This window comes from Pelophylax lessonae (genome assembly GCF_965119305.1).
Source record: "Pelophylax lessonae genome assembly, chromosome: 5".
Lineage (NCBI taxonomy): Eukaryota > Metazoa > Chordata > Amphibia > Anura > Ranidae > Pelophylax > Pelophylax lessonae.
In genome coordinates this window covers 134,338,174-134,353,500 of record NC_138772.1, presented here as the reverse complement: position 1 = coordinate 134,353,500, position 15,327 = coordinate 134,338,174, and positions in this window count along the sequence as shown.

Genomic DNA, 15,327 nt, shown 5'->3' with positions numbered 1-15,327 from the left:
TAGTACAAAGTCCACAAAAACTCTTACCTAAAAACATATACTAGGACAAGAAAATTCCAATGTAACCTCAAAAGAGGGAAAGAGGAAGGGGAGTAGGTTCCGCGAACGCTGGCAAAAGTTTTACAGGCGATATACAGATTGATCCGAATGTCCGAATACTTAAAATTTTGTACGAAAATCAATTCGTTACAAAACGAATTCCACATGTCTAATAGTTTCAAATAAAACAAGTTTAGGTGGGGTTATCTAGAGAATTGGAAGGTTTATTTAAGAACGAGTTGCATAGAAAACAATGATCCAAAAATTCCTTGATGCAGAGCTTAATTTTTTTTTGCAAACTTAACCTTAGCAAGGCTGTGTTATCAGTGATAATTGGGAAAGTGTTGAGCGGCACGATCAGTCATTCTGATAGCTAAGAAAATGTCACTTAGAATTAAAAATGTGCAGCTATATAATATAAGCCATTTATGAGGGGCTAACATGACTCATGTCTAAGGATAATATCATGTACGGGCACGCTCCCTTTTCATCGTATTTGTAAAATGTTTATGTAGCACCCTCCTAGGTATGTGCTAGAATGAGTGCATATAGTTGTTGGTTTCTCTGCTTAACAGGGAAATAGCTAGGTAAATATATGTGCTGTTTGCTTAACAGAGAGCTGTGATTGCTTAGTGTAGGCTGCTCAATGTGCTCTGCTGCTGTTTATGCTGTTTAAGTGTCCCTATGCCTAACAACCTAGGAAGATTCTGGTCTATAGGTGGAGATTAGGTAGATGAGCAGCAGGAAACATGCCTACTGCCCTGGCCAATTGGAAGGGGAGATGCCCCTAGGCATGCTGGGTGTTAGTATTTATGTTTGAGGAGCACATGGGCTCTGGGTCACTCCCAGGAGAGGACTGCACTAGGCTGGGAGGATAGGGTTTGCCTCCCCAGCATGTGTGGCTCCAGGTGGGAGGCCTGAGGGCCTGAATTGCTGATAATGTGGCTTCCGTTGGGAGATCTGAGAGCCTAAAGTCTGTGTGGCAACCTTGGTTCTACTATAACTGACAGAGGGTATCATGGAGAGGGAAGGCTGCTTGAGGAGCCTTGTGAGTACAGACACCCTAAAGAGCCTTAGCCTTGTGCTCTAAGTCAGCTGAGGGCCCACACAAAGAAGAACACTGGCTAGTTTACTAAGGGGCATTGCCCTGTGCTGCTGTGAAAAGTCTGCATGTGCCTTTGCAAGAACTTCAAGTTTCACTAAGAAATGAAGTCCTCGGTGTGAATAGTTCAATTTGGAGTATCCTGCTATATCTATCCCTATCTGGAGTATCCTGCTATATCTATCCCTATCTAAGTTCTCCAAAAAAACAACAAAACAGATCCCCTAGACTGGTCATTGGAGTAACGAGCGCAAGTGTGTGTTCACCTGGCTGTGGGAAATACCTTGTGACTGGCTGCAGAGCAAAAAGTGAGGAAGACCTGGGAAAAGTACCAGCAGCTCCTGTGGGAGTAGCGCTACATTTATTCTCTAATCTTTTAGTTAAAGCGGTATTAAACTCAAAACCAAAAAATGTATTATATTGCAGGAATACCCTCTATCCCATAAAAACATAAATGCAAAAAAGGTTTTACACCTCCTCCTTCCATGTGCAGCACCCAGTCCCCCACATCTTAAATTGTATGTTACCCCAAAACTTGGTAATGGATTTGCATGTGTGTATATGTTTGTCCATGTGGAGGTTTATTATTGTAGTCTGTTATCTTTTGGTCATAGTTCTCTTTGGGTAACAGGGGTGCACTTACTTTTGCATTCCATTACTTTTGAACATGTATGGCCAGTCTTATTCCACTCTGTAAAAAGAGATCCGCCACGGATCACTCTTCAGAGACCAAAGCAAGTGTAAACAAGCCCTTAATGTTCTATGTCTGAAAAGTAATGCATATATTCGCAAGAATATACGAATGCCAACATTTAATTGACCCTAGTATTTACCTTAATGTTAACGCTGTACTTTAATTCAGAAGAGAACATTTTAAGGATTATTTTTGTATTAGACAAATCTTGGATACACTTTTGGAAGCCAACCAATATACATATTGCTTCACTGAGATAGACTGTGGTAGTTTTCTTCTTCCATATAATTAAAGCAATTATCTTATTACACTGCCATGACAAAACATCCACACAGAGAGCCCCCATTCACACTAGGGCGACTCACGAGGCGACTTGTGTCGCCCCAGGTCGCCCCAGGTCGCTTGACATGACCAAACCAATGTAAATGAATCAGTGCCGTCTTAATTGCCGCTATTAAGGTCGCTCCGACTTCAGAAAAGGGTCCTGTACTACTTTCAGGCGACCAGTGATCCGACCTGTCCCATATACTTCAATGGGAGTCGCCTCCTTATCTTAATTGAAGCGACCTGTAATCCGACTTGTCATCCGACTTTGCTAAAAAATGGCAGTGAACAAGAAAAGAGCATAATTTTCTTGCAGGCATTAGCGGTCATTTTTTTAGGCAGGCATGTCATTTTTTGGATTTCGTTTCTGGGGGGTCTAAAAAGTGTCCCTGTCAAGTTTCAGCTCTGTAGCATGTCCAGAACCCCTAAAAAAAATTCATTTTTCTTTTAATTTTTTGTAGTGTCTTTACCAGCTGTCTTTTATACTTGCAGGCATTCATCAGCGGTCATTTTTTTAGGCAGGCATGTCATTTTTTGGATTTCGTTTCTGGGGGGTCTACAAAGTGTCCCTGTCAAGTTTCAGCTCTGTAGCATGTCCAGAACCCCTAAAAAAAATCATTTTTCTTTTAATTTTTTGTAGTGTCTTACCAGCTGTCTTTTTTTCTTGCAGGCATTTAGCGGGCATTTTTTTAAGCAGGCATGTCATTTTTGGGATTTCGTTTCTGGGGGGTCTAAAAAGTGTCCCTGTCAAGTTTCAGCTCTGTAGCATGTCCAGAACCCCTAAAAAACATAATTTTTACTATATTTTCAGGGATACGGCTTCTCTGCGGCTGGCTTTTTTTCTTGCAGGCATTTAGCGGGCATTTTTTTAGGCAGGCATGTCATTTTCTGGATTTAGTGTCTGGGGGGTCTAAAAAGTGTACCTGTCAATTTTCAGCTCTGTAGCATGTCCAGAACCCCTAAAAAACAGCATTTTTACTATATTTTCAGGAATACGGCTTCTCTGCAGCTGGCTTTTTTTCTTGCAGGCATTTAGCGGGCATTTTTTTAGGCAGGCATGTCATTTTCTGGATTTAGTGTCTGGGGGGTCAAAAAAGTGTCCCTGTCAAGTTTCAGCTCTGTAGCATGTCCAGAACCCCTAAAAAACATCATTTTTACTATATTTTCAGGGATACGGCTTCTCTGCGGCTGGCTTTTTTTCTTGCAGGCATTTAGCGGGCATTTTTTTAGGCAGGCATGTCATTTTTGGGATTTAGTGTCTGGGTGTCTAAAAAGTGTACCTGTCAACTTTCAGCTCTGTAGCATGTCCAGAACCCCTAAAAAACAGCATTTTTACTATATTTTCAGGAATACGGCTTCTCTGCAGCTGGCTTTTTTTCTTGCAGGCATTTAGCGGGCATTTTTTTAGGCAGGCATGTCATTTTCTGGATTTAGTGTCTGGGGGGTCAAAAAAGTGTCCCTGTCAAGTTTCAGCTCTGTAGCATGTCCAGAACCCCTAAAAAACATCATTTTTACTATATTTTCAGGGATACGGCTTCTCTGCGGCTGGCTTTTTTTCTTGCAGGCATTTAGCGGGCATTTTTTTAGGCAGGCATGTCATTTTTGGGATTTAGTGTCTGGGTGTCTAAAAAGTGTACCTGTCAACTTTCAGCTCTGTAGCATGTCCAGAACCCCTAAAAAACAGCATTTTTACTATATTTTCAGGAATACGGCTTCTCTGCAGCTGGCTTTTTTTCTTGCAGGCATTTAGCGGGCATTTTTTTAGGCAGGCATGTCATTTTCTGGATTTAGTGTCTGGGGGGGTCAAAAAAGTGTCCCTGTCAAGTTTCAGCTCTGTAGCATGTCCAGAACCCCTAAAAAACATAATTTTAACTATATTTTCAGGGATACGGCTTCTCTGCGGCTGGCTTTTTTTCTTGCAGGCATTTAGCGGGCATTTTTTTAGGCAGGCATGTCATTTTCTGGATTTAGTGTCTGGGGGGTCTAAAAAGTGTACCTGTCAATTTTCAGCTCTGTAGCATGTCCAGAACCCCTAAAAAACAGCATTTTTACTATATTTTCAGGAATACGGCTTCTCTGCAGCTGGCTTTTTTTCTTGCAGGCATTTAGCGGGCATTTTTTTAGGCAGGCATGTCATTTTCTGGATTTAGTGTCTGGGGGGTCAAAAAAGTGTCCCTGTCAAGTTTCAGCTCTGTAGCATGTCCAGAACCCCTAAAAAACATCATTTTTACTATATTTTCAGGGATACGGCTTCTCTGCGGCTGGCTTTTTTTCTTGCAGGCATTTAGCGGGCATTTTTTTAGGCAGGCATGTCATTTTTGGGATTTAGTGTCTGGGTGTCTAAAAAGTGTACCTGTCAACTTTCAGCTCTGTAGCATGTCCAGAACCCCTAAAAAACAGCATTTTTACTATATTTTCTGTAATATGGCTTCTCTGCGGCTGGCTTTTTTTCTTGCAGACATTTTACGGGCATTTTTTGGGTGTCTTTGGAGGCATGTGCTTCTTAAAAATTATAGGAAAAAAGCTCTTTTTTTTTTTTACGTTTCTGGACAGACAAACAAAGCTATGTGAGACACACAACACTGCACACATGGGAAAAAGGAAATATGTAAAAAAAAAACACAGGAAAAGGAAATTAGGTCACAAGACATCAGATTGTGATTGGCCAAATAAAAAGTTGCCTCGCGATTAGGTCGCGTCAAAGTCGCGCTAAGTCGCGCCAAAGTCGCGTCAAAGTCGCGCCAAAATCGCGTCAAAATCGCGTCAAAGTCGCGCTGGAAGCGACGCTACTTTAGTGGTAGCGGCAGTGTGAACCAGCACAGAATGAAAGGATTTCTGTGTCATCAATATGGAAAGCTATGACAAATATTGTAAGGACATGTAATTCAAACAAAAGCAAAGTTTTAAGCACACTTTGTAACTCTGATTGTAATTGTAGGATTAAGAATTGTACTGACTGAATGTGGTTAAATATAATACCCACTGCAAATAGTAATCATCAGCGAATGAAGGGTAATTATACATAGGAGGAAGTTTGAGAACAATAATTTATACCTATTTATTCAATTTAATGGTAAATATACACTATATTGTCAAAAGTATTGGGACGCCTGCCTTTACACACACATGAACTTTTATGGTACCCCAGTCTTAGTCCGTAGGGTCCAATATTGAGTTGGCCCACCCTTTGCAGCTATAACAGCTTCAACTCTTCTGGCTTCAACTTTACAAGGTTTAGGAGTGTGTGTATGGGAATGTTTGACCATTCTTCCAGAAGTGCATTTGTGAGGTGAGGCACTAATGTTGAACGAGAAGGCCTGGTTCGCAGTCTCCGCTCTAATCTTTCCCAAAAGTGTTCTATTGGGTTGAGGTTAGGACTATGTGCAGGCCAGTAAAGTTCCTCCACCCCAAACTCGCTCATCCATGTCTTTATAGATCTTGCTTTGTGCACTGGTGCGCAGTCATGTTGGAACAGGAAGGGCCATCCCCAAACTGTTCCCACAAAGTTGGGAGCATAAAATTGTCCGAATTGTCTTAGTATGCTGATGCCTTAAGAGTTCCCTTCACTGGAACTTAGGGGCCAAGCCCAACCACTGAAAAACATCCCCACACCATAATCCCCCCTCCACAATCTATACCAGGCCCCCCACAATTGATACCAGGCCTTGCGGGTCTGGTATGGATTTTAGGCAGGACCCAATGCCAAGAAAAAAAAAAATGGACCCTTATTCAAGTATTCCATAAAAAGGAAGGTTGGGAGGCTGGGTGGACACAATGAAGAATCAAAAACATGTAGCAGCGTGGAAGGATGTCTATCAATATATATATATATATATATATATATATATATATATATATATATATATAAAAATATTGTAGTAATAAATAGTATAGTAGATTAGAATCACCATAGTGCTGCTACGGAATAGAAATAGAGAAGTGAAAAATATATATATAATATATAATCGTGTGTTACAGAATGGCATAAATGGGTAAAAGAGTATGATATGGCCAAAACCAGGAAAGAGAGACCGCGTGATGAAGTCACTGAGCTGAACGTAAGTTTGGGTATATATGGGGCTCTGCCTTCTTTTCCCTCCCCCCCCCCTTTTCCAATTCGTATTTATCACCACTGTGCCAATTTCCTTATATGTTTCTTTTTAGATTTTATTATACATCTACTCCTGATGAAGTGGCGATTTTGGGCCATGAAACACGTTGAGGTTATGATGTTTTAAAATACTCCTACTACTCTACTACTGCTTGGATTTTCAGTGAATACTGCCTATTATTCTATCATATATGGAATCCCGCCTTGCTGATTTCTATGCATTTGGACTTGGGACTTATCAGCTCTCTCAACATTTTGATCTGTGTAACATTTTAAATGCTATATTGAACTGTATGCACCAATAAATATGTAATTTGTTCCCTGCCAGCTTTGTCATGTCTCTCACTCAAAGTCCCAACCTTCCTTTTTATCTATTGAACAGGGATGGAGACGCACGGCACTCCCACCGCGCGCCTCTTTCAAAGTCCCAAGCCTCCCCCCCCCTTATGCTTATTCAAGTATTCAGACTGGAAAGTCAGGAAAGGGGGTATGAGCATGCACCTACAAGCCACATGCTCTCAACATGAAGGGGTACTTGTCCATGAGGACAACGGCCTGTTCCCCACAACCCTTGGCCTGGTGGATATGGGGGGGGTCTGTGGATCTAAAAGCCCCCTTTAACAATAAGGGAGCACCCAGATACTGCCCCCATGTGAATGAGTAAGCAGTACATAGTACCCCTACTCATCCACCAAAAAAGTCAGTGGTAAATAAAAACACAAACACATTTTTTTAAATGTCTTTTTTTTTTTTTTTTTTTTTATTTCCAGGTTGTACATCCATGGTCAATCATGTCATCCAGCATTGCAAATCCTCGTCAATCATGATGAACTATGGCCACCGACCTAGTGTGCCGAATGACATGCTGACATGATGACCTACTCTCACCCGGTGATGTGATTGACAATATATGGATATGTCCATAATTGGTCAATGACATCATAAGAGCTCAGGGTCACCTGGTGACGTAATTAACCATATAAAAAAATAAATAAATAATAAAATGTATAAGGGAGATATATAGAGGTTTCTTCCCCCAAAAAAATGAGCGCTTCAGCTCCTCTTGAATTGTTACTAAACCCACAACAGTAAAATCAATCTGTATATGCAGTAAAGCATGCTGGTTATACTCACTGTGGAACCTAAGGGGTTAATCCTCTGCATTGTGTAAAAAGGCTGTTTGATCCTGCCTTCTCTCATCCTCCCCTTCTTTTTTTTCTTGGGAGAGTGCATGTGATCAGCACAGGGCCAATCAGCATTGTCCAGACAGAGGGTCAGGGGTCCTGCAGATTCATAGGACAGTCAGAATAGAACGAAAACTCCTCCTACAGGCTTCAACCAGACAATGATAGAAGTCACAAGACTACTATATACTGCTGATGGGAAAAGGTATTTAGCAGTTTATATTTACTAAAATAATTGCATTTCCATGTTCTGTGTACTGTGGGAAAGCAGATATTGTAAATGCAGGCTCCTGGGTTTAGAAACAGTAAAATTATGTGTTTTTTTGTTTATTTCTTTGCTAATAGAAGAGAGTAGAGGATGAAAGGTTCCCACTGCCTAGGATGTTAGAGCTGTAGCACACTAAACTTCATTTAGTTAGGGCCTACATTTACTTTGACACACATTTCTCCAGGTAGAGTTCTGTTGTGGAAAATCTTTATGGCAAATATCAGGACCACATCATTACAAACCTGACCCTTAGGTTGATATAATTTATAAATATGTCTCTGTCATTTATAAATAGGATCCCAGCACAAATGATGGGACTGTTTATAAGAATGACCCCAAGCTTGAAAAAAATATGACCCCATTATTTATATATATGATCCCATAATTTATCTGTTACTACAAAAAAGCAACCTTTGTGTTTACTGACCCATTCCATTTTTATTATGCCCACCTCGTCCCTGATCACACACATTCAATTATCGGGGGGATTTGCACAGCAAAAATATCATGAGATGAAGTAGTCCTGATTTGGTTACTGTGAGAAGCCTGAGGAATTTGGCTTCATGAAACAAATCAATAAGTCAATAAAAATGTCATTCAGCCATCAAAGTACATTAATGGGGAGAAACCTATTGCTGAAATGTAAAAACATTGAATCACCTGTGTAGTTTGTGTTATAGTGTATCTCTAGGCACAACCTTTGCATGAAGTAGGGAAAAGTAGACCCAAGGTTCAATTTTTATTTTTTATTTATGTAAAATGTATAATTATAAATTATATATCTGCTACCTGCACAACCTAATGGTGAGTGATTGAACTGTAATTAAACTATAACAAATTTCAGTGTATAAATATATATAAAGCTGCTGGTTGTAAGACCACAAAGGTCTAGATAGATGAAAATTCAAAAGCACCGATTAACTGTGCTTGGTTAATCAATCTTTTAGAGCCGGTTCACACTACCGCGACCAGAAAGTCGCCCCATGAAGGAGCGACTTTTTAGAGTGACTTTGAAGAGACTTGTAAGAGACTTGTAAGAGACTTGGAAGAGACTTGGAAGAGACTTGTGCACAACTTTGAAGAGACTTACATGATAGGCGACTTTGTCTGTGGGGAATGCCTGGCTAATCTCTTTCTTCTTCCTGGAAAGTCTGATCACAGTCGCTTGAAAATAGATAAGGATCCGACTTAGAGGCGACTCCCATTGAAGTCTATGTGCACAAGTCGGATAGAGGTCGCCTTGAAGTAGTACAGGAACCTTTTCTGAAGTCGGAGCGACTTCAGTAGTGCATATTAAGACAGCTTTCATTCATTTACATTGAATTTGTGATGACAAGAGACTTGGGGGGACTTGAGGGCACACAAGTCGTGTCCCAAGTCAGAGTAGTGTGAACCGGCTCTTAAAACCACACTTACTAATATCAAAATTGATAAACCACAGTTAATACATATAAAATCAAACGATAAAGTGCATTCAGTGCATGTGTGCCAATAAAGTATAATTAACCCTTACATAAACTATAATTAAAAAGTGTTGTAAATACAATTAATAATAGCAGTATATAAATAAAATACGTAAGATAAAGTGCATTCTGTGCAAAAATAAAATTGTGGCTTAATAATAGCAACATTTGAACATTTCCAGTAACAATAAATACATAAAGTGCTGTGAGTGAAAAGATTTTTCCATGAAAAATGTCCTTGATCACCAACGTGATTGATACATGCAATTGTGATCTTAAATCATCCTTCCAAACTTCTCCCCAGCACCAGCACGTTTACTGCGGGAAGCCGCCTGTGACTCCATGCGTGACCCGCACTGTACTTTGTGAATGGTCCCGCAGCCTTCTGGGACCTATGATGTGTCCCAGGAGGCTGTGGGCAAAAAGAGAGAGGGGCTGAAGTAGGAGAGGGTACTCGAAACTAGTTACCCGTTCCCCAAAAAGTTTATGTGTCAAATATAGTAGAAGGGGGGGGGGGACATAAATCAGTATTTCTTCTTTAGGGTGAAATTCTGCTTTAAGCTTCTCATCTGGAAAAAGCAACTAGAAAACCTTCTAGTAGCAGGTGATTGATTTCTTATAATTTTCTTTTTCTCAAGGACTCAATAGATAAAGTGGTTGTGAAGCCTAAACATTTTTTTACCCTTAAGCAGAGTTCCAGCCCTGGAAAAAAAAATTTAAAGTCAGCAGCTACAAATACTGTATCTGCTAACTTTTACCTGTTTAGGGATCCTGCAATGTCGGCACGCAGATTCTTCCAACAGCTCTGGGTGCAGGCACTGGTATCTTCACTAAGGAAAACAGAAAGTGAAGCCTTGCCGCTTCACAGACTGTTTCCTACTGCACACGTTAAGTCACGCTGCACATTCTGAATGGCTCTGCTGTCTTCTGGGACCTGTGTGTCTCCCAGAAGGCCGCGGGGGAGAGGAGGAGGAGACAGAAATTTCATAGATCGCCGCAATCACGATGCAGAGATCTTACCCAGAAGTGGGAGTGGGTACCTGGTTTTGACAGATATACACCCCCCTCCCAAAAAGTGCCAAATGTGGCAGTGGAGAGGGGAAAGGGTTGCGAACAAGCGGGGCTTTCTCTTTTGGGTGGAGCTCTGCTTTAATGCATTCCTTGCATTAAGGTGAAACATGTTTAGGTGTTAGCATCCCCCCCTTACTCCCCGCTTTTACTTACCTGAGCCCTCATGTGATCCAGTGCCGTGCACGTCTGCATCTCACTTCCAGGTCTCACTGACTTTGCTGGGGCACTGGGGCCATTGGCTCCCAGTGCTGTCAATCAAAGCCAGTGATGAGAAAGTGGGTGTGAGCACACAGGAGTGCCCCCATGGGAAGTGGCTTACCACAGGGGCACTGGACAGAGGGAGGGGCCAGGAGCACTAGCAGGGGCCCTGAAAAGAGGAGGTTTGCAACCCCTCTGCACAGAGCAGGTAGGTAGAGACGTGTTTGTTATTTATTTATTTTTTTATATTACCTTAACGATTACATAACTCACAAAAATAATTATCATTTAAGGTACAATATACTGTATGTTATATATAAATAATAATCAACATAGCATAGCATTGGTCTTCATTTTTCCATAATAAATGTCAGGGTTTTTTTATATGAGCAAAGATTTATAAACACACAAACCACATTTTTTAATATAAGATTTTAGGAGGAGATGTTGGGACAGACTCCCCGAAAGTGACACCTAGATCTACTCACACTTACTCAGCTGATGAGTCCTTGAAAAATGGAACATTGCGAGTAATCAATCACCCTCCACTATAAGATTTTGTAATTGCTTTTTCCAGAACAGATGCTTTAATACTGACTAGGATTTTCAGTCTGTCACCAGTTTGTGTGAATGAATCCTTAACAAGAGAAATCTCTATCAAATAAAGATGAAGTCACTAGATTTTCCAATCTCTTACTCATCACAGTTTTTTGAATTAGGAAAGATAATCTAAATGACAGTTTAACACAAATACCAGTAGATAGGAGAATACATGTGTTCTTCCAAGAGTTCAAGTAAGGGATGATTAGTCAAAAGTTTTAAAATGTAAAGCCTAAAGCTGGCCTATACATTAATTGAAATTGGGACAGCTGAGCAGGGACCTGAGGGGTCCCATACAGGACCCCCCACTCCCAGATTCGGTGATTCGAGCAACCGATGAGAGATAGCCACACATGTGGCCTGATGAGTGTGTTTTTAACTTATGTTTGTGAGTAGACATCTTTAGGATTTTTTTCATATTTTTTAATACATCTGTTGGACAATGGACTAGGCCAGTGCGCCATATTTTCTTTTTCTCTTCTCAAGAGAAGGAATAACATATATCTGGCTGGCTGTGTTTCTCCCAGCATCAACACCATCTCACACTTGGCTATAGGCATTGTCAGTATACAGGACACACTGGAAGTGGAATGTAGGGGTACAGCCACTTCCAGGTTATAGGACGTTGGGCATCATTTAATATGGAAGACTGAGAACATCCTGTGACAGAAAGCATTTACTACAGGGGACAGTGCCTTGTTTTTGTTTGAGAGCACATGGCAGTAGGCAGATTCCGTAGTCACAACCATGGAATCCCCTTGCTGCTGCATGCTATTATTCAAAAGATAGGGGGACTTGATAGGGAACTCCACCCACCGACAGGTACTACAGCTGTTAAAGTGGAACTGAAGTTCCATTATATGAAACAGCGAGCAGGCAGGCTTTTATTGCAGAATAGATATGCACTGTCTCCAGGGGAGGACTGGGCCAGGGGGTAGGGGGGCAATTGCCCCCTGGGCCACTCTGATTCCCTGTAAAAATGCTCCACTGCTTGCTTCTGCCACAGACATGCCTAAATGATTCCCGGTGAAGAGAAGTAAAAATAAAAAGTCCCTGCTGCTGACCTACTGAGTGCAGGATGAAGACAAGGTCAGAGTGCAGGCACCCCGCCCCCATCCCAGCATGGATGGTGTAAACTGTATCTGAGCAGAAGCCAGTTCCATGCCCCACTGGAGTTTCTCCCCCGGCCAGCCCTAACTGAGCTGTCCCAGCTCCCCCCAACCACCCCCAGCTGGCCAGGTTGGGAACCAGGATGCGGCCAGTGGGTAGAGAGCACCTGGAGTGGAGCTTCAGCCTGGAATGGGGGTCAGAAAGAGGCCAGGAAGAGGGAGAGCGGGAGGGGGGCCGAGTCGTTGCACCATGGGCCTCCAGATTGTACTTGCCCCCTGGACCGAAAGTTGCCAGTCAGCCCCTGACTGTCTCTGCTGCAACAAATGCCCCCACCTGCCTGCTGACTGTCCTCTCCAATGCTCTGAGCTTACAGTGCTGCGCCAGTCTCTGAGTGGCAGGATGACTAGCTCCTGTACATGAGCAGGAGTGATGTCACCCCCTTTCGGCCATTAAAGAGGTCTGGAGACCAATCCATCAATTGACATGGGTACAACCAGCATGTTGGATTTTTCATGGGATTATTGCTAGCGGCTATAATCACTGTGTTCTCCTGGCAGGGGCAGATCCCCGTTCCCCCACTGAGAGAACACAATAGCTCTGCAGGAAGGATACCCCCATCAAGACCACCTGTGTTGATGAGGGAATCAAGCAATTTTCTTTCCTTTCAAACCATGGTTACAGGAAAGAAAATCACACCATTTACGGTCGACTTTAGTTCTGCTTTAGGACTCCAGTAGTTTTACATCAGGTCTGCTTCTCCTGTGAATCCCACATATGGGAATAGCCATATTTGATTAAGGATATCACCAGTATCGCCAGCCCCTTTGCTTATCTTCAGCTTTGGACCTAGATATAACTGAAACGGGGCTGGAGATAGAGCCCTGTGATAGAACTTCACAGCACAGACATGCCCCACTCTGAGCTGCCTGTAAGCTGATCCCAATCATTTCCAGTTTTCTAATCTGCAAACTGGTGGTAATTCTTTATCCACTTTCTGACCAAAGGCCATGTCCTTACTGCGGCAAAGCGACGCTATTGCGCGAAACAACGTACTTGTACGTCGTTTCGTTCAAAAGACACTAGATGGAGCCATCGCACCGCCAGAGGCGCCATCGCGTCATGATTGGCTAGCAGGAATGCCAATTAACGGGGCTGGCGCACTCGATGTCCACTGGCCACCCGCTATCATCCCCGGGAGAAGCAGAACACCGATCTGCCTATGTAAACAAGGAAGATCGTTGTTTTGCAAGGGGAGAACATGGAGATCCTGTGTTCCTGCTAGGCAGGAACCCGGATCTCTGTCTTCTCTCAATCAGTGCAACCCCCACAGTTAGAAAGCACCCCCTAGGGACACAGGATAGACCTAACTCTTTGAACCCCCCTCATGTTAACCCCTTCCTTGCCAGTGTCATTAGTACAGTAATAGTGCATTGTTTTTTTTTTTAGCACTGATCACTGTATTATTGTCAATGTTCCCCAAAAAGTGTCAGTTAGATGTCCGATTTTTCTGCTCCAATGTCGCAGTCCTGCTAAAAAATCGCCTCCATTACTAGTAAAAAAAAAAAAAAAAAAAAAAATTGGAATAAAAAATATTGCATCATTTATAGACGCTATAACTTTTGCACAAACCAATCAAAACACACTTATTGCGATTTTTTTTTTTTTACCAAAAATATGTAACAGAATACATATTAGCCTAAATTGATGAAAAAATTTGATTTTTTTTTTTTTTCATTTTTTTATTGGATGTGTTTTATAGCAGAAAGTAACAAATATTGTTTTTCTTTCAAAATTGTCGTTATTTTTTTTTGTTAAAATAAAAACCGCAGAGGTGATCAAATGGCACCAAAAAAAAGCTCAAAAAAGAACAAAAATGACATAAATATTATTTGGGTACATGGTCGCACGACCGTGCAATTGCCAGTTAAAGTAACGCAGTGCAATATTGCAAAATATGGCCTGGTCATTAAGGGGGTAAAATCCTCTGGTTTACGAGCCGTCATGAGGGGGAGGAGCCTGACGGCGTGCACGTAGGCTGAAGGGGGAGAAGGCTGTCTCTAACATGAAGGAACAGAAGATCCCGACCGCTCCCGACCCACCTCCGACCTGACTCTAGAGTGTCTGAAGCTGCCGGGGACGAGCGCGGGCACTGTGAGCGGCAAACCTCGCTGACCCCCCCCTCACCTGACGTCCCCCTCCACGGTCTGATACCTTGCTCCGTTCAGCCTCAATACCTGGAGGAGTTCCTTCGTTTTGTAGCACATGGATGCCCATACCAGTGAATCCTGTCTCCTGCACGGCGATGCAATCATGCAGCCGCAACGATAGACGGTAGAAGCCTCTATACTAATTGTTATCGCTGGAAGCTGGGTGTGGACAGAGAGAAGCAGGTCCCGAGGGAGCGGATCTCAAGAGAGCTGCCCGGCCCACCTGAGTCCTGTGAGCGCTGGGAAGTATACAGTGTAGCTGAAGGGGAGAGAAAGACTCCTTATCACCTCGCCCCGTCCCATCCCGTCCAGCACTGCCATCTTGGAGACGCTGCTGCCTCGCTGCCTGAGGGCTGGGAAGCTGAGGAGGACAGGAGAGCAAAAGCCCACAGATGAACAGAGAGTATATTAAAAGAGGACAGTCTACTTAAAACCGTGAGTTACAGAGGAGTAAACCCTCTTTTCATATCATCTCTACTGTCATCCTATTGTTTATTAGAAGGACTTTCAAAGACTTTCTAGAGATAATATACAATAAAACAGCATGTTAGAAAATATAAAGCCAGCACACTTGAGAATGACCTAGCTACCCCATGTGTTAAAACCAGTATATTCATATTAAGCGTCTTTTACCGGAGTAGCAGGTGCAACAGTCTCTCCATTCTTTAAATCAGCACACGTCTATACCACATGGCACTCCGGCAGCTGGACCATTATATGCCGGTATATACCTATGCATAGCTAAATTAGTAGGTGAAGGAACGAAGGACCTACACAGAGATCCATAAGAAGAACACAGGTGTGAATAAGGCTCTTGGATCTGTATAAAATAATTAACATTTTTACTTCTGTGAAATAAAACCCGGCACTGCCCAAGCATTTTGTATGCCATACAGCTTGAGTTTGGCTCAGCCAGTAATAGCTGGAATAATAAGGAGCGAGCCCTTAACAAAGTG